This window comes from Helianthus annuus, chromosome 4 (genome assembly GCF_002127325.2).
Source record: "Helianthus annuus cultivar XRQ/B chromosome 4, HanXRQr2.0-SUNRISE, whole genome shotgun sequence".
NCBI classification, from domain to species: domain Eukaryota; kingdom Viridiplantae; phylum Streptophyta; class Magnoliopsida; order Asterales; family Asteraceae; genus Helianthus; species Helianthus annuus.
In genome coordinates this window covers 150,404,900-150,432,023 of record NC_035436.2, presented here as the reverse complement: position 1 = coordinate 150,432,023, position 27,124 = coordinate 150,404,900, and the positions used below count along the sequence as shown (strand labels likewise).

Here is a 27,124-nt window from a genome sequence, read left to right as displayed (position 1 = left end):
ACATTATGACATTACATACTTTATTTATGTTGGGCTTTTACTCATATGCTTCCGCTAAACGTCGAATTTATACTCATGTTTTGAACACCTTTCATATGGATTGGTTTGGTTAAATTACATTTACTTTTACTATTTACATTGTTCTATATGATTGGTGGCTTGATCCTGGTCAGTCACGCCGGTAATACTCTGCGGGTGGATTTTGGGGGTGTGACATGACATGTAAGACCATGCGTAGTGAGCAATATTCACCCTTGGGCGTTTTGCGTCATGTGACAGCCCAGTCAGCAATGGGGCATTATGTTTGTAATAAAATAAAATAAAAAAAACATTTAAAAAATCTTATTGGCCAAATAATGGAAGCTCAAATGTGATTGGAGAAGATTTCCCCCCACCCGGCGTGATTTATAAAACGCCCAAACAAAAAAAATGCCAAACACACCCATGAGTAGTGGGGATGTGGGCGATATGGGTGTGATTGAGCCCCAAAAACGCCCAAAAGAGCAACCACTACGGGTGGTCTAAAATAAGAGGCAACAGAATAACTACTCGCGCTACCCTAGAAGATTAAATTGACAACAAGTAGTGGTTTGTTAATATCTATCCTAAAGTATCGATTTTTTTTTTAACGGCGGACTATTTATAAAAATAGAAGCGGGCCAGCAAGCAGCTGTAAAACCCAAGGCAAAAGAAATAATTACAAAATTACATCTCTAACGTTAAAATCACACCACCTATCCCAAAGGACTCAAACTATATTGCTCAAACTCGATCTAGTTGTTAACCATAGATACGAGTTCATCTTTATTTCTTCCACCGTTCTACTAGTTAGTATAAATTTATTGTTGAAAGTCTTCTCATTCCGTGCCTTCCAAATGTGCCAAAACATAGTCAGAATTATTGCAACTTCAACATATAACTATTACTTCTGTATTAGCTAAGTTTCAAGCAAAACAAAGGTAAAATGGAAATACTATGACTCGTTTTTAATGAGATAAATTAAAATGAGTAATAGTGATATTTTAATATTAGAAGTTGAAGTTTTGTTGAATTTATATAAATATAATCGTATAAGAAGTAGTTAAACACTTTCAATAGGTAAATTTTCAAATTGACCAATCAAAGAGTGTCATGTCACTTTACCTATTATGTTTACCTATTGTTAAAAAATGTTGACGGTGGTTAGACACTTTGGAATAGGTAAACTATTTTTTTATTTTTTATTTTTAAACTAGTATATTTAATATTTAAACATGTATTTTAACATAATAAATGTAGAATAAATTAAGAATAACATTACATCAAATTAAAAACATTAAACAACGGGTGGAAAAAACAATGGGAGTTCATCCGCCATTTTGTTTTGGCATGATTGGGTAAATGTTTGGTATTTTTTGGTTTGGTTGTGGTATAAATTTGAATGTATTTGGGTATGAATTATGTTGGGTATTTATAGTTTAATTTTAAAAAGAAAATATTTTTTTATTTAAACGGCTATATAGCCGTTGGTCATCACCCCCAACGGTCAAATTTGGCCCTTTGTCGATCGGTATGAAGTCACCGATGAAGAAACCTCACCGCGCGACAAAGGGGGTTGGCGGCGGTGTTTCTGAGCGGCAAACTCAGTTTACCGCACCCTTTTGCCGCCCACACCGTATACCCTAAGAAGACTTATACGGGAATATATGAAATTCATCATATCAAAAGCCGAGCAATCTACATTTCCACGTAAAATTTATTTAAAAGAAAATTAGATCAAATATGATATACATTAACCTTTTTTAAATCTGCTTTTTACATTTCAATATTCTAAACAAGGGAGACACAACTTCTTACGGTTTTCTTTACATAGCTAACCGTCACAACGTTCGGCGGCGTACACGTGTTATGTGTATTTTAGGCCATCCGTAGTCATAAAGCCCTTTGTGGGGCGTTATGCGACACGTGTCGTGTCACGTCACACGGGGGCTTTATGGGGCGTTATATCACTAGAGCCCGTAGTCATAAAGCCCATACCCATCATTACCTAATTATTAATTTTTAATTTTATTAATTAATTAAAAAAACCTTGCTTGTTTGTGATTGGTCCATTTTTCAAAATCCTTCACCATCACGCCGCTAAAAATCTCACGCCACTCCCCCATTTCTCCTTGATAGCGCCCCACGTTTTCGTGTTGCCGGCGTTTTGGCGGCGCGATGAATGGGGAAAGCGCCCCACTACGGAAGCACTTAGAATGTGGATATGATGCGGGTAGTAACCTTATTGATGAATAAATAAACCATCTATTTTTTTAATCATACATTTATGGTGAAATACAAACAAAGGAACAAGACAAAAGACAAAAAAACAAAGTACTCAACAAATTTTGTGTATTAATGTGTATATAGGGATAATATAGTCATTTTGTAGGACTGTTGTAAAGAAGGAGCCAGTTTTGTCTTCATATACACAATATTGTATATATAACTACCAAGTATCCCTCACATTCAGTGTCGTTCTCCTACGTTTGCTAGCGGTCAATTTCTCTCTCTATCTCTCTCTTTCATTTTCTCATCACGTTTTCAAGGCAGGATTTCCTCATTTTTACTTAGGGAATTGGTTGAGACTACTAACATTGTTGTCCTCCATAACAACTTCTAAGCGGGCATCCATTGATCTTTGGTCTGAAATACCGTCGATATGAGCCATAACTTTGTATCCTCGCGCATGAAGTATGAACAAGTTGACCCACGAAGAATAAGTGACCTTCGTACAGTCTAGAACTCAAACCTTGCGTGGTGTAAACGGGATGAAGGCCTTTTGGGAGGGTCTTGTTGTTCTTGTCACCCATCATAACAGGAGGCGAGTAGTAGAGGTTGGAAAATTGAAAAAAAATATATGAAGGCTCGATTGAGTGGGAGCGGCTGGTTAGGGATGAAAGCTTGATACCATGAAAGAGTTTATGGTTCTACGATGATTTTGGTATTCACCAAACAAAGGAATATATACAACTGTGGGTCCAACTAGCACTCCTACAAATTAGTGACCAAATCAATTACAACAAATACTATAAATGTTATCTAAATATAGCCTAACAAACTATAGTCAACATGATGCATTGTTCCTTCATAAACCCAGGTGACATTCTATGTATTCTTTTTAAATATTAGAGTAGATTTAACGAGATGACCAAGTTACTAGAAGGTTTAAAGTAGTTACCCTACATAAAACTACGATCCTCTCTGCGACTGGATTTCTATTTTTGTTGGATTTCTATTTTACGCTTTGTTATAATGGGAATTTGTAATCAAAATTCACTAGAATCATCTTAGTGTTACGCTGATGTAGACCGCTACAAGGCTTTTCAGAATTAACCTCATGAATCACTCTGAAGAATAAGAGATGGATGATTCAGGATACAAGTTCAACTCCGAGTATATCCTTTCAAGATGAAGATGATGAAACTCCGTATGAGAATCTACTAGCCGATCAGGATAATACCCCGAATAAGAGTTGGATGATGAAGACCAGCACTTTCTTTCAGAGTAATGAAACTACATCATATAGTTGCCTGAAAAAACGGTTAAGACAAATTTTATAAGAATAAACAATGCCTAAAACATAATTACAGAAGCAGTAATAAGATCTAATCACGTGGACGAGTCAATTAAAAACCTTTCGAGACTCCACATTATCTTCAAGAATATTAAAGCTCCTTTCTGCAAGTATTACCATCAGCTTAGCTTCCAACTCCTCCAAAGATTTAGATGACTGTTGCTCCTTTTCACACCGACAGTTGAAGTTAAAACACATTGTTTTTTTTGTTACTCGCTCATTAGAACTATCATCGGAAGCTTTCTTCCTAGTTTTATCCGTTCGGCCTAAAAAGTGTGATCAAAATTGTATGTCTTTCAATTTTTATATGAAAAATCAATGAGTTAATAACGCTTACAGAAGTAACACCATTGCAATAATAGTCTATTAAGTAAATGAGTCATTTAAAATGTTTTATTGACAAAAAATGCAATACCTTTGTTGCTTAATTATCGTAGGGGACGGCTGCCCCAGGTCAAAGTCGATTGCCCATACTTCCTTGGGCAAAAATTAATTCCAAGTTTGTTATTTTATCAGAATACACTATTTTTAGATGTATATTTTATCATCATATTAATTCCAAATTTTCTATATACGATACACATCAGTTAAGAATTTTTTTTTGCTTTAATGCATGGCATAATCTCAAATGAGGTTAAATTAGTTTTTTATAATTTTACTTTAATCCCTTAATTTTAGTTACACTTTAATTCCGTCATTTTTAACAAAATTATAATTGTTGTGTAACAACTAGCCTATTAACATTATAGAGATAGGAAAGAAAGATTGGGGAAAATGGATATCTTGTTGATGTCTAAAATGGATTACATATGCCTCTATTTATAGGCTTACAAGATGGGAGTTAAGTATATGGAGAGTCATAACACAAGTGGATAATCACACAATAAATATATAATAATTCATAACACTCCCCCTTGACTATCCACGTGACAAAATAATATATTATACTTATAATACGCTTGGTGATGCTGCCTCGTTAAAAACCTCGCTAGGAAAACCCAGTGGGATAAAACCATAGCTAAGGAAAAAAGAGTGCAGCGCGTATTTTCTCCCCCTGATACTTTTGGATCAGGTGTGTTGCCTCATTAAAAACCTTACTAAGAAAACCCAATGGGACAAAACTTAGTCAAGGGAAAAAGAGTGCAACTTGAATAAGTCTCCCCCTCATTTTAACATGTATCCTTTAAGTGACGTGTATCTATCTTCCTTGAAAGTCGAATAAAGCTTTTGTAGCGAATGATTTGTCGCTTGATCCCTTAATGTGCAATCCTGTATGTTGAGCAATATTGTAGAATCTTCTAACGAGACTTTAGGTGCCTCCTTCCAAAAATTATCATATGTCCGCGACTATGTTTCGTTACATTCCTGCATCTACAAGACTAACCAAACTTGTTTTGATGGGTTAGTAAAATATAATCAAATATTGTTTATACCTGAAATATTTCTTTGAACTCATTCCAATGTCTCTTCGCTTGACAAAGATTATATCATGACAATAAGCTCAAGTGAAAGATATTATAAACATATATAGCTAGAAAAACATATTAATGCACTTATGCATTTACCGATGGTACTTCTAAAATGAGAATCTCTACTTTGATAGGAGATAATAATAGGCATTTCTTATAAAAAAATGATTTAACAACCTTTAACATACATTAAGGTTCAAATATGCCCATACTAAAATATCCAAACATCATATTCTAGATGTACTTCAGAGATTAGTAAAATATAATTACATATATACTCGAACTGCAGTTCGAGTAATAATTAGACCGTGCCAAGGTCATTCAAAAATTCTCCCTCTAAAAGCTCGACAATTTCTCTCAATGATGCCTAGACATCATTACTGTAAATTGCGATTATAGTGAACTTTTATAAGTAGAATGTTCATAGAACATGGCTAATTTAATCAAACTTATATACCTCTTTATGCGAATATCTCGAGTTGTACAACACTCGACCCAACTATTTAGCCCATGCGTATTTTGTCAACTTCATATAGTACGTTCTTGAGGTTTTTATATCAACGTTTCTGGCATTATCAATCCATGAGCGAATTCTGCCCATCTTATCCAAATATACATGTGCATTCACTCTTCATGAGTTTTGCTACATAAACTTACCCATATAACACATAGATATCTATATCATATACAAAATGTCATAAAAACTTGCTTTTATCTTCAAAATCCATATTGTACCATGTGTGTACACTATTTATTGAGATATAACAATCACTAGGTACAAGTTTCTATGTATGTTTATTGGTGCACAAGAATTACATCATTAAGATGTTTTGATTTACCTTTAGGGAACTCAATTTCTTTAGAAAACTCATCAGGAGTTCAATCGTAAACAAAACGAATCTATATACAATGATCATATTGTTCTCGAGAACTTAACTTACATGATTTTGATCATTCAAATCCTTTAGGCACCTTCATGTACATTTTTAGTATCAAGTGATACATAACATTTATAGACGCACATCAATTCTCTCTCTATATTATCAGACTAATAAAATATTGAAAAGTCAATGCATCCACCACTAGAGAATACGTTTCCTCATAATCAATCATAGGTCTTTATGAAAATTCTTGTGCCACCAATTTTGACTTATATCACTTAACTAGGTTATAACCCGTGGTACCCACGGGTCGCTCTATTTTTAAGGATATTAATATTTTATTAATTTTATTACAATGGTCCGTTTTATAAAATTTGTGGGGATATATATAATATGATTCAATGTTAATCGTATATAATAATATATGCAAACAATGTGATTTATCAATGGTAACAACTATCATATAATTTTCAACATATAACCAGATAATGTTCTACGTATGTAGAATGATTCAGACCAAGATGAAAGGATGATAGCCCGTCTCGCCATCTTAGGTTATCACCCGGGTAGGAAAATTTAAATTACGTAATCATAAGTGTATCAATAAAAGTAATACAAATCAAGTGACATGACATAAATTAGTCACAAAGTGGATTGCATCATTAGGTATTAGGTATGAAGTTTTCTTTATAAACCGTGTACAAAATATCAAGAAAAAGACAAATAATGTTACATTTATAATTTACTATAATTAACATGAGCTCAGTCCGACTGGTGTAGCACGCCTTGCCACATCCAATGTTATAGATGCAAGGCAAACACCTAAAATTTGATATCCTTCACTTCATAAATCATAAACAAAGTGACATCCATATATCATTGAGGGTGGGGCAACATGAAAAAGCCATTATGAGCTCAATTTCATCCTTCAACATTTCTTCTAACTCCATACTCTCCCTTTGCGGCCAACCCATAGAGAGTTGGTCTGCCAATCTACAATGGCATATGATATCATGAGTAGGATAATTATAAGAGATAGCAAGAGATGATCACACTAATAAGTAGTTCCTAAGGAACACAAATGACTCCCAATCACTAATCTTTGTCATGTTGTAAGTAGATGCCTTCGCGTTTAACTTGTAAATACCCATGTTGCCCTTGACACGTATGAGAATAAAATAACATTAACGTCTCCATAGACCGACAAAAACTGGAAAAAAATGAGTCATGTTGGGTTATCTATTAAAATCGAATGATGTTTTGGTTTTATATCAAACATATCAAAGTGGTCAAAAAAAAAAAAAACTGCTAAAGGATGTACAGGTCAATCAGGTTGAAAAGCCCATAATCAGCTTCGAAACTTTTTTACCACTCTTTGCTCAAAGATATAGATAATTAATGTCATAATACTTTTGTAATTGTTGTTAACCCACTAAATATAGATTTAAAATATGCCACAGAATAGTAACAAAGTTTCAAAAGTGTTCTAATTAGGTCACTCGTATCGTTTTTGTCCCAATTAGATAACTTAACATTCAAATCGAGTCATGTCTTTTTTTCTATGTGTCAAGAAAAAAATGAAGAATAAGATGTTGCGGTCGGATTATTTTAATATTTGAAATTATATTTATTAAAAATAAAAACACTTTAATTACATTAAAAATTAAAAAAAACAAGTTACAATTTACGTCATCACTCAAAGTTAGCATCAAATAAAAGGGAAAAAAGAAACAAAAATCCACATCACCATGGTTACTTATGAAATAGATGAAAAAACCCTTAATTTTAATGAAAAATGAATGTTGAGTGACCTGATTGGAACACTTTTGAAACTTGAGTGACCTAATTGAAACACTTTTAGAACTTGGTTACTATTCTACAAAGTTACCCCAATATATATTAAAAAACGTATGAAAAGGATTAGTGGGTCAACGTATCCCTCCCATGTTTTGACCCAATCACTTCCATAAATAAAACCAATCAAACTCTAATTAAAAACAATGTCATCAAATCCAAGTCGAGTACAATCTTTGACTTCCAAAATAGACTCCAATAAAAATTTCAGTTTCAAATTTCAAATTCTAAGTACTCCGCTAATTTCTCCACAGTAATTGCAAAGAAATTATGATTAAACAATTTTTTGATGGCCTTATCAATCGACTAAATTAGTAATCTCTCTTTTCAACCCGAACGAATCGTTCTAGTTGACCATTACCATTTTCCATAGTTTTAAAAACAGCCAATATATTAAATAGAATTCCTATTAGTTAATAAAATCGTTTTTCTTTAAATTAAATACATAAACAAATATTTGTATATAAAAATAGTTTTAGTGGAAACGGGTCAGATGTGGGTCAAAAGTTATCCAAAGTAGTATTTTGATAAAAAAAAAAATTGGATTGTTACCGAATATCAAAAAGTTCTAACTCAAATTTTCAAGTAAATATTTATTCATAAAAATTATTAACTTCGGACAAAAACATTTACATGTCAACCCGACATGTACCAACCATACGCATTTGACACGTTACCCAACCGATTTCATTTACACACATATTTATAGCCAACACACACTTAAAACGGGTCAAAGACGTGAATGCATATTAAGAACATGAGAATTCTAACATAACTCAATACGGGTAATAAGATGGAGAAACATACCTTTGTAGAATGAGGAACCTACTTGTTAACATTCAACTATAACACTTATATCGAAACCAACCGTCCTCTCAGTTAGAAGATGACATTTAAATAGTGTATTCCCTTACAAACTTGTCAAGAACCATGTTTCAGATTATCTTGTAAAAGCAACCATGTCGAATTTTATTATGCACCTAAATTTATATCCCATCTTCGAAATACAAACAAATCCTCCTTAGTTGATCTCACAAGGATTTCATTAAGTCACCCATTAGTACGCTACTTACTATAACTTAAAATCATTCGCTGACTTATAAACCTTTATGTTTCAGATAGCACAAATTCTTACTGCATCACTAAAATAATAATCACTTCATTTCTTAACCAACACTAAGCCAAAATAATAACCAGTTAAGCAGCTCATAAAGATTCCAGTTAATATTAGTTATTTGTAGTTGCTCCAAATTGGGTACAACTTCTTAATTCTAGTGTAGGAGGGAACCGTCCCCTTCTTTTTCGCTAGCTGATATATTAAATGGAACCAATGACTTCTTCCCTTATACAGTTAAAAAGGTATGAAGCTCCTGTCACTAAAGATAACAACATCAGTCCTTGGTTTTAAAAAGGGTGATGCGCTTTGATGCGTTTTGATCCCAAACTCTGAAGCATGATTTGTGCAAATCACGTATCTGAGGCGTTTGTTATTAAAAGAAACTTTTAGCACACTTTATGCTTGTGAAAAGACCAATTCATGTTTTGAAGTCACTCGTTTACCAATCAAAAACAATAAAAAACAATTGTAGCATATAAATAATTAAAATAAAAAGTAGTATAGATAAACTTACTTTTGTTTGTCCAAGATTCTACTTGATTCCTTCAAACTTTGATCTCTTTATTCCCTTAACAATTAAACAAAGATATTTCAATAGCAATTTCGTATTCCAAATCAAATACCAAAACAACTCATTCTTTTGTTACAAAGTCAGAAACATAGTACTTGAGTTATCCCCAAACCAAACAAATATAGTCTTCTATTTAGGTTCGTTCTCTTGTGAGATGTTAATGCTTTGAATAAGGTTGACCACAGGTCAACGCTTGCAACTTCAGACAGTTTACATGAAAATAAATATTGAATTTGGGTTATGTTTTATCTCTAACGAATTCAAAAACTTATAATATCGTTATAACTTTTTAAACAATATAGTAATTATTTATATAATGTGTTCTAAAACTTTTGACAATAGTAAGTGTTTTGGGTCAATCCAACCTATACCAAAGCACATGGTTTTGACATGAAATCCAACCCGCTCACAAGGGAGTAACCTTTCGATTAAAATCAAATTATTTTCACTACAAGTTTTATACAAAATATATAAAAATCACACCCAAAAAGCTTTTCCTACCAGCATTTTTGGAGATGAATAAAGTGCTATTTGTTTAAACTGTAGTCTGCAAACCGGCCAAAATTCAAAAGCATGTTTACCTTAATAATGTTAATTTGGCTTTGCATAGATTCTTGGTACTCAGTTTCTCCCGATTTGTCGGACATTACGCCCGGACCTCCTCTTCCAGTGACTCATTAGGCATGTCCCTTAGTTTCGGCTGCAACAACCAAATCATGTTATTTCAACAAAATATAACCTGAATCGACCCGTTAACCCATACACGGGTCGAAATAACTAATGCTTACCGAGCTTTCAGGTGAGCTTCTCGTTCCTATAGATTTGCAAGTTATGACCGAATTGATTATACTTCCATAGCATAGAACGCAACCTATGCAACACCATAACGTTAGTTTTAGAAGAAAAAAAAAGTAAATGAATAGTAAAATTTTGGTGGAAAATTATTTTATTATGTTTTGACCTCTTATTTCCCATTTTTGTTTACTTCTACTGTTCCACGCAAGTTTTTAAATGTGATAAAGTTAGCAATCACTAATCAATAATGTTTGTATATTATACATCAATGCATTTTCCAATAATATAATAGAGGATACAAGATGCGTACTAAGTACTAACCATTTAATACTCTTTAGAGTCAACCTCTACATGTGTCAATTCACAAGAAAGTCTTTCTTAACATGAAAACAATGGGTCTTCCTGTTGAAATGAAAGATAACAACCTAAACTGAATTAGCTTACATGTGAAAATAAGAAATAAAAACTTTCTAGAAACAATTAAAAGAAAGGAACTGGGCATTTTTATATGTTACATTCTTAGTAATTGATCGAGTTTTCACATGATATTATAGAAACATATAGGACAAGCATTACCGGCGCTGCAACATTGTCCTCGAGCAGCTTTGTCGCAACCTCAATATACAACAGCCAACTTCATTACTTGCGCCCCAACATTGTCCTCGAGCAGCTTTGTCGCAACTTCAATATACAACAGCCAACTTATCTTGCCATTCTATATTCTTCTTAGTACCAAGACTATGGGAACTCTGATCAACAAATATGTGGTGTGCATTATTTAAAACCAAAAAAACACAAACAAAATCACAACTTTCCACCATTTAATCAAACAAAATTTACCTAAAAAACTTCTAAATAATGGACTCTCTAAGTGGCTTGTGTTTATCACCATGCCAAGTTTTTTTCACACATTCAAACAGTCTTGGTCCAGCCCTTGGCATCTTCAACGACGAAAGACAAAAAAAATATGGGAAAATTGAAACTTTACAATGGAAAATTAACAAAATCTCTACATGAATATCGAAAATTCAAGCCGGTTCACAAAAGAGACAAAAAAAACCAGGAAAATTGTAACTTTATGAGTAATTGAAAGTAGGAAACTTGCAAGATGTTAATCCGTTAGACAACTTCTTACATGGATCGGATGATCGAACCTCCTCATCAAACCTCCTGTTCTTTGTTCTTACGACTCACATCCACCAGATTCCTTCACCACTGCCATTTCGGTGGAAGACGAAGACGCCGCCTCAGCCTGCCTGAACCAATTGATCACCAAATTTCAAACATCAACACGGATTAAGAAATACTGATAGAACATTAAATACCTGCAGTTTGTAAATTCTCTATTCCCTTATTTTGATGTCTCTGAAAGCTTCTTCACAACAATTTTCCTATCATCCTGCACATCCATAAGCCAATTCATATATTAATAACAATAATCAACAATTCATCATCTAATTAGAAAACCTCAATGAGTTTAAGATGTGATGATCACTTATTAGTTCCATTATGAAAGTAATGCATAGAGAAACCGATTGGCATGTACATAGATGTTGTTAAGTCCAAGAATGCAACCAGTTCATGAATTCATTGGTTGACACGCATAGCACTAAAAAGCGTCACCATATCGACTACCCTGTCAACATACAGAATACCTCATCTTCAAACAAAGAGGACAAATCCGCCATGGCTGCATACTTAATGACTCAGATGTAAATGGAAAGTCAAATAACATGCTAAGGGTATACGGGGCGTAAATCGGGGAGTGCCGCGGGGAGTGATTTTGCCGATAGGCAATGTGCCGCCGTTCAATCGGTGAGTGAGAGAGGGGGATGAAACCGGTGGCGGCTCACCGAGAGAGAGGGAGGAGAGAGAAGGCGCAGGTCCAATCACATCTTTTCTTTTTTTTTTTTTTTTTTTTTAAAAAAAAAACCAATTAACCTAAGAGGGGAGTGGCGCCATCAAATTGGGGTGTTAGGGGAGTTTAAGAGGGGAGTTGACGTGGCACACGGGGATTGGTTTGGCGTAAGAGAGGGGACTCACCTATTAGGTGAGCACCCCCTTCACCCTAATACTCAACAATATACAAAAAAAACAATTGATCATCATAGTCCCCTAAAGGAATGTCAATCCCATCATGATTAAATTACATGTCCACTAAAATCCCGAAAAGGAATGCAAGAATAAGTTGTACAACATGCTTTAATAATTATAATATTAGTCACAGTAATGTGAAACCTAATCAACGACTTCACAAACAACAGTGACAACCAAAACGACTAAAATTATGTAAGTAATGGACTATTAGAACACACAAAACGGTAAAAACTATCAATTTTCACAAGTCAATGGGTAAAAACCATTATTAAGCAAGCATCCCTGAAGACATGCAAGTTTTTTTCTTGTTTCCCAAGATAGACATGCTAATATTAAAAATTAATAAAATACATGTCTAATCTAACAATACTGCCAAACACATAACACCCAAAGAACTTATATACATATTCAAAGAACATCAGCAACATGTTAAAAATAGAATAGTAGAAACAAAATGTCAAATGAAGCAAAATTAAGAGCACAAGATTCAAGCATCACCACTTCAGTTTTAGACTCATGTAGTTTTTGTTGTAAAAAACATATACATGCCTCCTAATGCTTTTATTAGCAATATTCTTGCTTTAAAGATGCTTGTTGTTTAGTGCCTTCAAATCAGTTCTTATTTCCTCTACATACTACTTCTATATGTACACATGCGAATATATCGTTCAATTTTTTGTTACCCAACATTTTGAATCTTTTGGCATTCTAATCAGTTATTTTGCTCCCACATTCTTACTGTTTGCTACTGAAATTGAGGAATCATATTATCCCTTAATTCACTACCATATTCTTCACTTAAGCTTCATTCCTAAGAGAAAATCATTACTGAATAACATGAAGGCATGAGAACAAAACCTAAAAGTTCACATTTTCAGATATGAAGGTTTGATGTCCTGTAAGGCCGTGATGGATTTGATTTTAAATTAAAAAATACTAACCCAACCACATAATTACTTTTAAAATGAACAAATGATAACTCTATTGGTGAACTAAATTCAATATTAAACTGATACAAATGAAAGAGCACTTGACCCCTTGTTTTTAAGTAGGGGAATTAGATTAATTTACTATTAAACTGATACAAAATGCATTATAATTTGACCTTTATTCTTAAACATGGAAATAACTTTTTTAAGTAAAGTACATCGATGGGCCCTGTGGTTTACCAAAATTTTGAATCTGGTCCCTAGCTTTCCAAAAGTACATGGATGGTCCTTATGGTTTGCACTTTGGAAAAAGTTAGGGGCGATAGTTTGCACTTTGTAACATATTTAGTCCCTAACTTTTTCCAAAGGTACATGGACCATCCATGTACTTTTGGAAAGCCAGGGACCGAATCCAAAATTTTGGTAAACCACAGGGACCATCAGTGTGCTTTACTCTTAACTTTTTACATACAAAAACCACTTGAAATAGGTCAAAAGACCCGAATACAATTTAAATTGTTCCTTATGACCAAACACATTTTCAAAGGGTCAAATAAGCTAAAGATGCTTTGTTCTTTATGACCAAAATATATTTCAAACAGGTCATACTCGCAAATGCATATTAAGAGAATGAGAATTCCAACATAAGTCGCCACAGATAACATGATGAAGAAACATACCTTTGGCGAATGCAGAACCAACTTGTTGTGCGTAACCAACTAATTCTAATAACAAAACGGATTAAAATATAGACAAATTATCAAAATCAATGGCACATATATGTATATGCATATACATATTAAACTAAACTGGCACATATTTCAATTAAAATGAGTTTGTGGCTTTTGTTACGATGTTAAACTAAAGGCAACTTTCTTAGAATCCATCAAGAGAGAGACAAATAAAATTTGTATCTGAAGAGTTAATTTGCCTTTAAAAGTGTCATTTTGTTTTTAATACCCATTCTCACAGCTTAATACATGTGAAGTAACATTTTATAATCACAAAAATCACACCTTGTTGTAACAACTTTAATAGGCAAATTACTTTTTCCCTACAAAACCACTTCAAATGGGCGAGAAGACCTGTACACCATCTAAATTGGTCATTATGACTTTATAACTAAACTACACTTCAAACGAATAACTCAATTTGGGTAAAGGGTAATTGTGAAGGAAATACATACTTTTGGCAAATGACTTTCTTGAATAGAAATGATACTCATTTAACCCACTAAAAGTAACTAAAAAATCCAAAGTCACCCCATATAAGAGTAAATGGATAACGTCTAACCTTTCGACCAATTACACCAATCTGGCAAACCCCGCACTGTAATGTGAGATTGGCGGTATCCATGTTGCTCCTTTATCTAAAAATATTTCAAAAATTAACTTATATCTTCTTCACATAGTATTAATAACTAAATACATTGACCTTTTATTATGAACTGCATATTTTTTGTACCTTTGCTGATCATTTACACAGGATGTAGAGCAAGTGGTCCATAAATTTGATCAAATTCTTCAGGAGCGCCCAGCAGTGAATATCTATGATAACATATGCATCATATGAAACATAATTACACATAAACTGACCCAAAATTAATAAAAGATATAACTGGAATTTAAAAAAAGGGTACCTAAAGAACCATTAAGATCATGTCTTCTGTCTTCTTAAGCTTATGAATATGAGCTAGCTTATTATTATTGTATGAATAATCCCAATTCCATAACCCTAATCAAAACCAACATCAAAAGGTTAATTAAAGCATTCGAAACAAACATCAAATAGAAAATAATAAACCAAAAAAGCGAAGTAAAAAAGCCAAAAAAAAAACTACAAAATTTCAATTATTAGCCCTAATTTAACAGCTACCAGTTCCTGAAACAGTGGATTTGAATGGAAAGGGTTTAGATGAAACCTGGTGAGAAAGACATTACAAGTGACGATTTCTTATGTATAAAGACGATGGAAGACTATAAGAGAATCCCTAATAATAAAGAAAAATAATCGAATGTTTAAGATGAAATCGAACAAAAATGAAGAAAATAATTATAACATAAACTCACCTTGCAGAGGAGGAACTGTAACCCTAAGGATGAAACGAAGATGGATCACCTGAGCCAGAAGAGGATGGTGCAACAGTGAAGATAAAATCAATCGAAAACAGAATGATTGATCGATGAGCAGAAGTTAGTTTGCATTTAGGGTTGTGATGGGATTCTTAGGAATCGAAAAGGAAAGGATTAACAATAAAAATCATAGGTGAAGATCAGAAAACCTACCATCTGAATTGCTTGATTGATGGAAGAACGGCGATTGAGGATGGAAGATTAGGGTTTCTGAATGTTTGAAACGTATGGTGTACTCATTTGTTAATCGGGTGAATGGATATCCATTGGGTCGGATTCATGAACAAAAAGGATCCGCGAGCTTTTTCCAAGATCCGTCCATTTTCCCGCCAAAATGCACAATTTAGAGGCCTCCTAGCTTGACACATCAGCAAAATTTAACACATTTATTATATATAATAGATTTGATTTTCACATGATTTGCATAAAAGACACATTTGTATCCAACATATTTTACAACTTCAGTTGTATGGACTGTTGGTCCTGAAACTTTCCATTTCATTAGAGAACTAAACTCTGCCTTATTTGCATCTTTCTATTTTGGCCAATCATTTCTTAATATTTAAATCTTGATCCTCATCATTTAATTATTTTAAGCGCTACATTATATACAAAAGTATAACGACGTCGATTTTTATTTCGATTCCATACATATCTTAGACATGATACAACTTATCGAGATCTCTTTATTAGGTACCTGAGGTTCTTCTTGAACCATCATGTCTATTGTCTCTTCAGGATATCTTATTACTTTAACCTCGACTTGACCATCTTAATTACTTGCTCCAATTTTCGAGGAATTTTATTATTGGAATCAACTAGTCTACCACGCTTTAGGCGTGCAATAAACTCATTACAAAAATATGTGGCTGTCCTCTTGGGACACAAATATAACTGGAGCATAAGTAGTTGATTATGTGACTTACTTAGTCACTCTATTTAGGTCAGTGAACTTGTCTGGTAATTTGATCTTTAATATTGGTAAATGAATTAAGCTTTAAACTTCTAGTTCATAGTTTATAGTCTGAGGATCAAGATGACATGATAATTCATTTCACTTTTCACTTTTCAACTGCTTGTTATCTCCCCCTAATGTTGGGAACATTCATTCATTAAAGTGAAAACCAATGAGCCATACACGAATTTCTCACTAATGGCTTTAAATATTTAATCATAGACGATTATTTATACCCAACATATTCTCAAGCTTTGTAGAAGTCTCATCTTTGTGCGGTGTGGTGGATGAGTTTCAATATTTGTCGCACAACCAAAATGTTTGATGAGACATCTTTGATTCTTGACCAAACACCAACTATATGGGGAGAACTATAACTTATTGGCTTGATGTGAATTGATGGTACTATACATAAAATTACATGTACCTAAATGAACTTTTGCTCATCTTACTAGCTTTGTAACCAACAGTAGATGTTTAGTGATCACAATAACACTTATTCCAATGATAGTTAATAACTTGGGAATCAAATTCACGATTATCAAATAAATATACTAATCTGGATTAATATGCTTGCTATCACATTAGCTAAGCCACAATCACGCAAGCTTTAGGTTGTGGATTTGATAACCATTTAGACGATGCATCGATTTAAAAAACTAAATGGTATCATGTTGGGATATGCATATCCTTTAATCGCTTCTAGAATATTTAGGTATACACACCCTCTTTTGTTTTGCGAATATATAATTTCCCTTGAGAGCAAACATTTCATGCTAATTATTATCTTGAAGAATCTTCTAGTTCTTCATTATGTTTCACATCATCATTGACTCGGTGTGGTCTAACCGGTCATGCCAACTAATTAAATAATTATGATCCATAAACTTCTGGTTTATGATCGTATGTGTATTACTTGCTCGTATGTAATACAAAATGTAACATTCCTATTTTTATCATATAAGAATTATAGGTTTAACCACTAGTAACTAGTAACTAGTTTATTTTTAATATAAATATTCAACCCAAATAGTTTTAAACACTATTTTACATATATAGTTGGTTGAAATATTATTCTAATTAATTGACCTATATATATGGGTGACCTTTCTAATAAAATAAAAGTCTATAAAAACTTATATTATTAGACAGGTAGATTACGGGTCAGTTGACTACTAGAAATATGAAGTACCTAGAGGGACCCAGGAACTGTTTAATAAGTTAAACTAAAAAAAAATACATTATATTTGAACCTACTCTGTTTTTCATAAAACTTGGTTCAAAATGTAGATAAAATTATTCTCGTTCTAAAGACATTTATTATTTTCTAGAACGTTATATTTTAGAAGTTATACACGCCAAAAAGAACAAAATAGTTAAATTAATAATAAACCAAACATATGAAATTGAAGGAACAATTTCGTGTCCCATTTCTAAGTTCTATGTCCCATTTTCTTAAATATAATAATAATAATTTTCATTTGGGGGCTGTTTGGCTAAGCTTTTCAAAATGACTTATTTGCTTATTTGCTTTTCTGAAAAGCAAATAAGTCAATAAGCTGTTTTGAAAAGCTTTAAAATGGAGCTTTTCAAAATGACTTATTTGCTTATTTGCTTTTCAGAAGGCAAATAAGCAAATAAGTCATTTTGAAAAGCTTAGCCAAACAGCCCCTTGAACAACAAAATGTTAAGTGTACAGCACCAACTTACGTGTCCAATTCTAAATAAAATAATAATGATAATAACTAAAGGATAAACATATGAATATAAGATATATATATTAATAAAATAAATCAATTCAAAACTGACATATGTCAGTTATGTAAAGTAAGATGGATGACAAGACAATAGAAAAATGCATAGTCTTTACGCCATTTCTAACTATAAATAGAAGACAGTATTCAGATTTTCTATCCCATCTTTCTTTCCTTTATCTCTCTTTAGATATCGCCTACTCTCTCTCTCTATATTTAATTTATTTTCTTATTTCCACTAATAATAATAATAAGGCTCTACCCCGTTTTAAGTATTGTAACTCTCGATCACCGCTACCCTTTCCGATTGATCTGGAACCCATAACTCATGTCAGGGCTCTGCCCGACTAAGTTCGTTGGGATTCTGTCTCGGGACATCGGGACAAGGTTGAATTAGGGGTACTATACTTACCACGAGTGCATTATATATTTTAATAGCTCAGAAGTTATACCCAAGATTATACTAGGAGATTTTGTAGTTAAACCCTAAAGTTACAAATGGGTCCATTCTCTTTTCTCACCATTTTATCTCTTTTTGTGATTCACCCAAAACTATTATTTATTATTTTATTTTATAAACCCTATTTGAGACCCCAAGTAATCCTGCATAAACCCTAAAATTTTCAGAACATTCAGAATCAGAATCAGGGCCCCTAAAACTCAAGGGGGTAAACCCTAATTGACGATTATCTTCAAAACTCGTTGTCAAAATTTAAATTTCGTTCGACGTCGACTCAGCAGGGCTACCCAGGTGACAAGCCTACTCTAGGCTAGGGGGACTTGACCCGCGACACGCGGCAAGGGCCGCGAATTCTTCCGCGACTCGCGCGAGGCTCCAAAAGTGGGTATAAATAGGGGGGCCTGGGACTTGAAATCTGGTGCTAGTTCGACGTAAAATTTCGAAATATACGTTGAGTTATACTTTTATTACTACAAACACACACTAGCTCGAATTCTGCTACGATACAGGGTATTAACTTAATCGCCGCTATGATTCAATATCCGATCGACTGAAACTATCCGACAGGATGTTTAAGTGCTATCCTTTGTCATTAGTCGTGATTCCGACAGGATGTTTGAGTACCGCCCAAACTCGGGGTAGACTCTGTCATTCGTTGTGAATCCGATGGATGTTTAAGTGATTACACTTTGTCATTCGTCGTGAGGGTTTTAATCTCGTGAGTTTATCGTAAATGCTGTATTAGTTATTTACCTAGTTTCGGGTGCATTATCGCTTAAATTAGGTTATCAGGCTTGTCCGTAGGTTAAACTCTACCCCATACACTTACAATCAAAGTAGATGCTAATTCTTAGAAGAATCTGAAACATGAAGCCTGTTAATTCAATACTGCATGCTTATAATGTGAGTCATTCTCTTTTTATCAACTGTTTTACAATACTCCAAATTATTTTCCAAAGTTATAATTACAGGGATTAAGTCTTTGTAATCACCAAATTACAGTCGGTATGTGGGGTATTGTGCACATTACTACTGTTTTTATCATTTTAGGTGAGCGTGCCTGTAACGACTCTCACTAAAATCAATACTTAAGGTGTTAATTATCTATTAAGGAAACCCTAATTAAGATCCCCAGGTGATTCTGCACAAACCCTGAAAGTTTCAGAACAATCGGAATCAGGATCAGGGCCCCTAAAACTCAGGGGGGGTATTTCCTACTTGACGATTATCCTCATATTTCGTTGTAAGAATTGAATTTAACGAATTGTCGACTCAGCTAGGCTATGTTGGACACGAACCTACCTTACCCTAAAAAGTAACCCGTCACGCCACGCGACAGATACCATGTTTCCCTGTCGCGACACGCGAGAGAGACAAATTTTCAGTATAAATAGGTGGGGTTGGCACTTGAAGTTTTTTGTTACTTCGACGTCCAAATTCCCATCATACGCTGAGTTATAGTCAAAATACTACAATTAACACACACTATCACTAAGTGCTGCTACGATTCAGGGTATTAATTCGATCGTTATTACGATACAACGTCCGATCGATTGAAACTATCCAACGATTGTTTAAGTGCTGCTCAAATTGAGTTTATACTTTGTTATTCGTCGTGATTTCGACTTGAATATTTGAGTATTATCCAATTTCGGACTATGCTCTGTTATTCGTTGTGAATCCGCTGAATTGTTAAGTATTGCACTTTGTTAATCGTTGTGAGGGTTTAATCTCGTGAATTTTCGTAACTGCTGTATTAGTTACTAACCCAGTTCGTGTGCATCATTGTTTAAATTAGGTTATTAGGCTTATCAGTAGGCTAAACTCTACCCTTACAATCAAAGAAGATAAGCAAACCGAGCAAAGCAAAAGCAAAGGTGAGTTCACGAACTTTCTATAAGGCACGGCCATCCTCCAGAGGTAGGATGCCACTCCACTGATCTTCGCACACATGCCTGTAGGGCCGCGACACGATGCGATACGATACGATACGACGCGATACGGATACTAACCTTCGCACACATGTCTGGGAGACCGCGATACGGGCTAGTGAGCTAGTGAACCAACCGTGAATTCACTCAACTTTGTTGTTGACTCGTTGTTACATGCCTTGCAGGTCGTTAGGTCCCTAGCTTAAGGAGCTTGCACTGGGAGGCGTGGTCGTTGTGGGGAAAACTTATATTAAACTTATGTTTTGCTTCCGCTGTAAACTCAAACTATGTTTTGACACCAATTGTATTGTGGTTGGTTTTATTTACTTAAATACGTTGTTCAATATGATTGGTGGCTATGATCCTGGGCATGTCACGCCTCCAAGGCGGGGTGGGGTTTTGGAGGGGTGTGACAGTGCCTAAATCATGATATACACTATTAGGTAGTCGGACCTAAATAGTGATATACGTCACTTTTGGGTGAACGGACCCAACAGTGATATGACCACAGTCACAGATCCGGTCGAGTGACAAATACTGTGGGTAGTTGGTTGATATCAGGAAACTTGTAATCGTTCTTAATACTGTAAATTATAACAAATCTGTTTTTGTATAAAACCTGAATGAACTCACTCAGTATTTCCCGCTGACAAAACCTTTTTAAAACGCGTTTCAGGTGATTACAGTAGATTGGAGTAAGAGTTGGATACGGCACCAACAAGACTTACAGAAATGGCTCATTTTTATCACTTAAATTAAATTAAGAAAAATTGTTTTATGTAATTTGGTTTATCCCTTATTAAAAGCCACCATTGTAAAACATAGGTTTTTATCCCATCAATTTAATAAATAAAATCCGGTGTTTCTAAACTCTGATATTTTTCCAAACTCACGGTCCTGATGAAATTTCCGCTGCAATGTTTTTCAAAAATAACCACCGGTACCACTTGGCTGCTCGCGGCTCCCGATTCCATCCAGGTGGGGTCGGGGGACGTGACAGAAGGTGGTATCAGAGCCACTGATTTAAGCCTATAAGTATTGTGATAATAATACCTAAGCTTATATAAAAGAGTTAGGAGATTGCTATTAACTGGTAGCACATCTGATAACATTTAGACTTGAACATAAGAAAAGATGCCTTAATATAAGTTAAGCCACTTGTTTAAACAATTAGGTGTTGTAATAATACCTAAGTTTAAACGGAGAATTAGGAACTTAATATTATCTAGTAACACTCAGGATGATATTTAGACTTGAACTTAAGAAATTTTGCCTTAATATAAGTTTCAAGATAAATTACTTATATAAGTATAATGTATTGAATATTGATATACCATAAGAATGGTAATTAGAATATTGCAAGATATGATAAATAAGCAATAACACTTAATTACTATTAATTCTTGTTTATTGATATTACTTGGTCTAGAATAAAGATATGTTATGAAAATACAAATTTCCTTGATTCTAGATAAAAACCCTAATAAAAGAGGCACTTTTAAAATCTTGAAAAGATACTATTTATAGGAAATAGAAAATTTTCTCCGGCAAAACTGGATATAGAGTAGCAGACTCTCCAGCTTGTCTGGATATACTGAAGTTACCTCTCCGGCGCGAACCGGATAAGACGGGGTAAATAATATGTCAAATCAGTGACAAGATTTCCCTAAATAATATCATGACCAGATATCTGACTTGTTTTTGGAAATATGAATCTCCTAAATACATTGACCTTATAGAGGGTATGTATATTACAACATGTGAAATATATGATTATATAGATATGTATATCTATAAGGAATTCCAAAAGCCAAATAGGAATAAAGCACAAGCATATGTGTCTAGATTTCTTTATAAGGAATCTCTTACATATATCTTTAATTCCGATATCAAACATTATTTCGTTTGATCATCTACCTCGTAACTCGTGCAACAAAATAATACTGGAAACCCATTAAGTTGGGACACCATCAAAAACTATTATACGTCCACAGACGTTAAAGTATGTCACACACGACTTTCAAGACAAGACCTCTGGAAAATATAATTGGGCATGACGACTCCAATACGAATCCTGTCAGTGGAAGAACTACTAATCAAAAAGCAGCACTTGGCCATATGATCCTACAAATGACATGAATCTTGCTGAGGTACGTTCGAACAAGATTTCACAACCATCGGTGCACAGTCTAATTAGAGTCACAATTCTTGACACTGCAAAAGAAGTCACATATCGGTACAATTCCCCTATTTCATTGACAACAAAATATGCAATATTCGACATTTCATGATAACGTCACTTAACAACGATTTTTGCACGAAATTCCAGATAAGAAGTTCTTATATTTCTTTTGTTGAAATTCTGACTTCTGCATATAATGAGTTGATTTTCGCGTTTCTACTTCCCCTAATGGTCATCATACCATGAGGATTTCTTTCATAAGTAGCAAATATTGATCTATTTCATTTCTTGGTAAATCCACACGTTACACATGTACTGTTTGTGGTGCATGTGGTTCATTTGAGTTATGAAGACCGCTGGAGGGCTTCATTCCAATTTGTTGTTTTATCAAAAGTTCAAATCTCCTTTTGCTATACTTGATCTTTGCATTGTAAAACCGCATTTTTGCAAAACAATAATTCTTTGATATTAAATCGATGAATTTTCTGAAAAAAAAAACTCGATTTTCTTTTGAAAGGTATACATGGTTTCTGCTGTGACCATGTCCGAACTTCCTTATTAAAACTCGTTTTATTCAAACCAAGTTAACTTGCTCGCAATACGTATTCAATTCAAAGTCCCATCTGATATTTTTAGGCCATCATATTCAAGTTCAAAATAATCCCAACAAGCACTTCGATTCTCTTGAACTATAACATGCTTTCTTGGCCTTCGACTTCACTAAATTATTTCTTTGATCACGATCACCTTGTGGTGACGTTTTCACAAATTTGAAGATTGCGCTAATCCCGGATTTAATTATTTATTTTTTTATATCTGAATCCGCTTTGTTGATTTATTCTATACAAAGCAATCTTAACACAATCGTGTGCTAAGATAATAATACACAATTTCATGTCCTATTTCCGTGTATCTCTTAATAGTTCTTACAGCATCAATCGAGCCTTTCGTGATATTTATTGCTTTATCATCATTGATCGAAAAACATTATATAAATTTAAAATATAAATTTTATTGATTATATATGGAAACTTACATAAGTAATTACCTTATCTACAATATAGTATTCCTATATTTAAAAATTCTTGTTAAACCATTAAGGTAAAGAATTTATGTTTGAGGAATACTCTCGTCTAAGTTATGACTAGTTATTATTATTTTTGGTAGTTAATATTAGTAATAATATATTCATAATAGTAGTGTTAATATTATTTTTAGGTATTAGGGTTATTATCAGGGACACGTATTGGATAGTCTAGCCTTAGTTAGGCATGGACTGATCACCCATGCTTAAACAAGGCAGCACTAACCAATATCCAACCATGATAATGACTAGTTAATGTATATACTTTGTACTGAAAGGAGAAGACATATTTTCATAAAACAATACAAGAATTAGAGGAACGAATAAAATTAATTATTCATCTTGATTAATATTCCACAACTATTAAATACTTATAAATATTATTTTATATATATTTTAATATATTAAAGTATCAAATGTTATTTACTCAAGCCAATATTTAAATATGTTTGATATTAAAATAAATTACTTTACTTTTATGATTTAAAATATCTTTATTGTAAAATCTTATAGTTAAACATACTCGATTTTAAAAATAATAATCGTGAGTTCTAGGATATTTTGATAAACATATTAATAAAACATATATCATTATTTTGTCAAAATTACCACGGGTTTTGATATTTTAAAACTATCTATATTAATTTATTATTTTACTTTATGATAACATAAAAGGAAAAGGTATTTAATAAGTTAAAATATCACCTATCTTTGATCGAACATTTTGATTAAAATCGTCTTAATGCAATTATGTATTAATACAATAATACACTAACTCTATTATCTTTTCATGTATCCTTGCAATTCATTCATATCAGCACATTGATTTTCTCATATCATAATTCAATATTTGACAAATCATTTTCATGCTTTTATTTTATTTTGAACCTGTCGATTCTAAACCTTCCTCAGTTGCCAATCAAAGTAAGCTTTCTTTTGACAAAGAATTTTATTTACTCTAAAAGTCCTTCACATTCATTTTAAAATATCTTTTGATCATATATCCTCTGGCTTGAACCTAGTCACTTTGGAAATTATATCATTTCATCTCATTTGTTTGTCATCGATTTCTTAAACTAATTCAGTTGAACCATTGAATCCTACTTATTCTACAACTTGTATTCACAAAATTTGATATTTTGATTCTATGTCATCTACATTAATATTATTTTTGACTAAAATTTGACATAAGTCTAAAAGAAATATCGTAACCCAAATCTCGAGGACGAGATTTAAAACAAGGTGGGGAGGATGTAACATTCCTATTTTTATCATAGGATAAATTACAATTTTCGTCCTTTATATTTGTATCATATTGCAACAGATAGCCTTTAAGTTTGATAATTACAGTCACAATCCTTTATTCGGAAAACTCATTACATCTTTCGTCCTTTAACACTAACCAAGTTAAAATTTTAAGTTAAATCTAATCAATTAAGGGTAGTTTTGTAATTTTACCATGTTTCTTCCTCCCTTCCTCATTAGTGTTCTTCTTTAACCCCTACACACACGCACAGGAACATCAAGAACAAGATCTGTAACTCATTTGTACTCCTTAAAAATCCAACACACGCATGAAGAACAAGCACAAAATAAAAAAAAATCACTTCCTCTTGTTCTCCATAACAACCAGACCCTACCACCACAACTTGTGACCGCTACTGGCCACTAAACCCAATCATCACAACCGTTAGAAGATGATCGCCCCTCCTCCCTCTTCACATTCGTGTAGTGTTCTAACAAAAATGTTATCAATGTCACCAACAACAATATCCATTGAGGGTTTCTAGGGTGCAACCATGATGTAACAGGCCTACCAATGTCAGAAACACATGTTCTAATCCTATGAAGGTATTTAACATCACAGGTACAATCTGATGTCTCAAATATTTTCCCCCAATTTTAAAATCAAACCATAATTCACAAAATTTGTTGATTCTACAAAATTAAATGAAAATTCATGAGTATCTTGAACAACTGACCGTAATCAAAGTGAAATCAACCTCAAAGAATGACGAAAAGTGCGAAATTGGGGAAGAACAAACCCTAATTGCAACTGGAAATTCAAAATTGTGTTAAAGGGTGTGAAAGAATTGATTGATTGCATCGAAAGATGGGTCCTTTAAAAATTGAATTGATAACAAAGGTATGAGATGTGAAAGTAGATTACAAGTCAAGTTGATAAAATGATCAAGATAACATCAACATGTATCTTCATTTCTGGAAGATGAGGATGATGTCTTGAAATGGTGATGGTTTTCAGGTGCGTTTTCAGCGGGGTTATGGGTTTAGGTGTGTTCAGGTGGCCGGAAATGATGGCCGGTAGTTATGGAGAAGTGAAAGAGAGAGTCATGGAGAAAAGGAGGTGGTGGCTGGTTGTTATGGAGATCAGGAGGAAGTGATTTTTTTTATTTTGTGCTTGTTCTTCATGTGTGTGTTGGATTTTTAAGGAGTGCAAATGAGTTACAGATCTTGTTCTTGATGTTCCTGTGTGTGTAGGGGTTAAAGAAGAACACTGATGAGGAAGGGAGGAAGAAACATGGTAAAATTACAAAACTACCCTTAATTGATTAGATTTAACTTAAAATTTTAACTTGGTTAGTGTTAAAGGACGAAAGATGTAATAAGTTTTCTGAATAAAGGATTGTGACTGTAATTATCGAACTTAAAGGTTATCCGTTGCAATATGATACAAACATAAAGAACGAAAATTGTAATTTACCCTTTATCATATAAGAATTATAGGTTTAACCACTAGTAACTAGTAACTAGTTTATTTTTAATATAAATATTCAACCCAAATAGTTTTAAACACTATTTTACATATATAGTTGGTTGAAATATTATTCTAATTAATTGACCTATATATATGGGTGACCTTTCTAATAAAATAAAAGTCTATAAAAACTTATATTATTAGACAGGTAGATTGCGGGTAAGTTGACTACTAGAAATATGAAGTACCTAGAGGGACCCATGAACTGTTTAATAAATTAAACTAAAAAAATACATTATATTTGAACCTACTCTGTTTTTCATAAAACTTAGTTCAAAATGTAGATAAAATTATTCTCGTTCTAAAGACATATTTATTATTTTCTAGAACGTTATATTTTAGAAGTTATACACGTCAAAAAGAATAAAATAGTTAAATTAATAATAAACCAAACATATGAAATTGAAGGAACAATTTCGTGTCCCATTTCTAAGTTCTATGTCCCATTTTCTTAAATATAATAATAATAATTTTCATTTGAACAACAAAATGTTAAGTGTACAGCACCAACTTACGTGTCCAATTCTAAATAAAATAATAAT

General features: G+C 33.3%; 1 long non-coding RNA gene across 16 annotated transcripts; it reads right to left on the bottom strand.

The window, feature by feature from the left end:
* Window positions 1-6,614: 6,614 nt before the first annotated feature.
* Window positions 6,615-15,794, bottom strand: LOC110936580. Of its 16 annotated transcripts, none has more exons than XR_004891861.1 (16): window positions 15,594-15,794; window positions 15,378-15,426; window positions 15,230-15,298; window positions 14,948-15,042; window positions 14,773-14,855; window positions 13,989-14,677; window positions 11,778-11,918; window positions 11,608-11,681; window positions 11,418-11,538; window positions 11,123-11,223; window positions 10,859-11,031; window positions 10,604-10,684; window positions 10,276-10,358; window positions 10,069-10,187; window positions 9,431-9,484; window positions 6,615-6,938 (listed from the first exon to the last, which is right to left on the bottom strand). It is a non-coding gene; the product is annotated as an uncharacterized LOC110936580 (long non-coding RNA). The 16 variants fall into 16 exon arrangements; XR_004891864.1 differs by having other exon boundaries at window positions 11,829-11,918; XR_004891859.1 differs by having other exon boundaries at window positions 11,608-11,918; window positions 13,989-14,393; window positions 14,602-14,677.
* Between the last annotated feature and the right edge of the window lie 11,330 nt (window positions 15,795-27,124).